The sequence below is a fragment of the Oncorhynchus keta genome, chromosome 20 (genome assembly GCF_023373465.1).
Source record: "Oncorhynchus keta strain PuntledgeMale-10-30-2019 chromosome 20, Oket_V2, whole genome shotgun sequence".
NCBI lineage: Eukaryota > Metazoa > Chordata > Actinopteri > Salmoniformes > Salmonidae > Oncorhynchus > Oncorhynchus keta.
The window spans coordinates 1,424,826-1,428,478 of record NC_068440.1 but is presented as its reverse complement, the minus strand read 5'-3'; positions in this window follow the sequence as shown (position 1 = coordinate 1,428,478).

The window sequence follows — 3,653 nt, the reverse complement described above, 5'->3', positions numbered from 1 at the left end:
CTACATGTGAGCTGTCCTTGTTGATACCTGAAATGATGTTGGCACTGGCGTGGTCTTATTTACCTGAATAAATTCAATTATTTTGCTGGATCTGGCACCCCACAACCCTTAGCCTGTATAGTCACTCATCTCTACTAGAGCATGTCGATATGGACAAGAATCCATATTATAATTCTGTATATTGACTGAATTATCATGATTTAACGATCAAAAGAATGATAAACGGCCCAGCTCTAAACCCTACTGTCAAATAGTTCAACTCTATAGCTCATTTGTACATGATATTTGGAAGGTTAAGGAAGTTGTCTTTTAGTTAACCACAACACACTGTTCAGGTCATCTACTGCTTCTATCACAGACCATCATCCACCATGTTCTGTGATGGTGTTTCAAGCTGAATTGGAGCTTCATTGTAACTATTCCAAGCACCAGATCAAGTAATATCATCGAAATAGGACAATAGTGCAATAAGCACGAGAGGGAACTAAATTAAATGGATGCTGGTTTAGTTTGTCGCATAGCTTTTATAATCCTGTCAAACTACAGCCACGGGCATCAATTGGGTCTCTAAATATAGAACTAAGTCCCATGTAAAAAGGCAATCTGCAAGATGATAAAAGTGCGCCGCTCCACAGCTCTATTTTCATAAGAGACGTATAAGCTTTGTGCCAAGTTGATGTGACCCATTCCAGAAATATGAACATCAACACAGATGGAAATCTACAGTACTATGTGGGAGAAGATAAAATAGGATATTGACCTTTTTCCTAAATACAAACCAAATGTACTTTCCAGCTTTATCTATCTACAGTACAGCCACTTTCTGTTGCCTCCTCTTTGATATCTAAATTCATGAATTCTGAGTTCATGAATTTGAATTGAACACATCTAATTCTGCTCTAAGGCATGAGAACGAATAGATTTGCATTATCCGTCTGTTGAGCACCGCTCATTTTTACGAGGTCATCTGGAGAGCAAGCTGAGCTGGTTTGGTTGCTAGCTTCTCTGCTTTAGAGCCCTGTTCCATTGGCCAAGTTAAAGACATGACAAATCATCCGTCTGGAGATAATGAGATTGTTGGTGATCAACTACTTGTCAAGGAATGTCCGGCTCCAACACATCAAATCAAATGTATTTATATAACCCTTCGTAAACCAGCTGATATCTCAAAGTGCTGTACAGAAACCCAGCCTAAAACCCCAAATAGCAAGCAATGCAGGTGTTGAAGCACGTTGGCTAGGAAAAACCTAGAAAGGCCAAAACCTAGGAAGAAACCTAGAGAGGAACCAGGCTATGAGGGGTGGCCAGTCCTCTTCTGGCTCTGCCGGGTGGAGATTATAACAGAACATGGCCAAGATGTTCAAATGTTCATAAATGACCAGCATGGTCAAATAATAGGTCTGGGACAGGTAGCACGTCTGGTGAACAGGTCAGGATTCCATAACCGCAGGCAGAACAGTTGAAACTGGAGCAGCAGCACGGCCAGGTGGACTGGGGACAGCAAGGAGTCCTCATGCCTACGGCTCAGGTCCTCAGAGAGAGAGAAAGAAAGAGAGAATTAGAGAGAGCATACTTAAATTCACACAGGACACCGGATAAGACAGGAGAAGTACTCCAGATATAACAAACTGACCCTAGCCCCCGACACATAAACTACTGCAGCATAAATACTGGAGGCTGAGACAGGAGGGGTTAGGAGACACTGTGGCCCCATCCGATGATAACCCCGGACAGGGCCAAACAGGAAGGATATAACCCCACCCACTTTGCCAAAACACAGCCTCCACACCACTAGAGGGATATCTTCAACCACCAACTTACCATCCTGAGACAAGACCGAGTATAGCCCACAAAGATCTCTGCCACGACACAACCCAAGGGGGCAACCCAGACAGGAAGATCACATCAGTGACTCACATCAGTGACATGATGCATCACTGAGGTCTTTTGCCATTTCAAACAGGTTCTTCTGATATTGCGACCCTCTTAAAGTAATTCAGGTATTCAGCCATGAATATGAGCAATTGGTTTTGGTATAAGGACAGAAATCAGGAACTGAACCAACGACTCAGGCTTTCCTAGCACCATGCTCCTCCTGTACCAACTGAGTCACACAGGACCAGGTGTTGTCTCCTGTCCCTGAGACCACAACAGCAACATCAACAATGAGATCCAGATGCAACATCGTGCTTGACATCACCATCAATGCCCCCACTGCTAATAACATCCTAAAGCCCTCAGATGCCACTCCGCTGTTCCTTCCTTCCCTCTATTCTTGTGCAATCCAGTATCAATTAGCACCTCACTGGCAATAACAACGGGATCCGGAGGGCTGTCACTTAATTGAAGGCTGTTACCATGGAAACTGCAGATGGTGTCCAAAATGGCACCCTGTTTCCTTTATAGTACACTACTTTTGACCAGAGCACTATGGGCCCTGGTCAAAAGTGGTGCACTATATAGGGAATAGGGTACCATTTGTGATGCAGCCAGAGACGGCTATGGTGATGGCTCCAGGGGGCTTTTAGCGGAGAGTGGAGGAGAGGAGACACCGCTGGTTCTTGCTGCAGGCAATCATGTTCCTGCCTAATGATTGTCAGCACTAATAATGTCATGAGATTGTCAAGTGTTAAACAGCAATGTCATCTGAAGATGGCTCTAGTCAGTATTGCGTATGGCTCCTTCTGGTGCTTTATATTGTCTCCCATAATCACTTCCATTCTGTAGACTTTTGAGGAGAATGGAGAGGAGAATGAAAAGAGAAGAAAAGCAATAAGGGGTAGCACTTTACTGTAGGCCCCCTATGTATGCATTCATAAGACCTTTGTAACAGCTACATAAGATATTATAACATCTGACATAGCCAGTCATCAACATTATGAACAGCGGGTAAAGATGTTATGGAGCTGACAGGGGTGCTACAGTAAAGGGAGACCCATTGTTGACGGACGCTGTAGACTTGAGAGAGGAATTCAAAAATGGAAAGCAACATTTATTAACCTCGCGTTACCCTGAATTAGAGCATTTCTCGGTGCACGTTGGAGGCATACAGTGCATTCGGAAAGATTTCAGACCCGTTGACTTTTTCCACATTTTCTTACATTACAGCCTTAGTCTAAAATGGATTAAATGGTCCCCCCCATCACAATTGCTTGATTGTTCAATTCAACATAAAAACAAGTGGTGTCCTGTAGGCTATGCCTATTGTAACAGAGTAGAGAATGGAACAAATCATGGAGCATAGAGTCATCCATTTTCTATTTCATCATGTCCATCATAATGTCATCATCATCATCATCCTGTCCAGTGAGCCCTGAATTAATATGTGCATGAGTGCTTTTCCCATACATCAAGATTATAAAGACTACATGGAATCACAGTTTAGTTCTACGTTCCGCCCAGTGAGAAGGATGTGCTGCTACTTTGGCTACAGGCCATGTTAATACAGTAGTAGTCACAGCAACGTACAAGTTAATCAGCCAGGGAAAACCTCTGACATTCAACAGCAATGGTCATCATTTAATTGGCTTGGTTGTGTAGGCCATCATTTCCGTCTCTGGAAAACAAACAAGGCTTTCTGGTGCAGTGAGGATTCTCTTATCTGTCACACAGACCGTGTGACACATTCAAAGGGGCCAGACTCTAATGCGCTG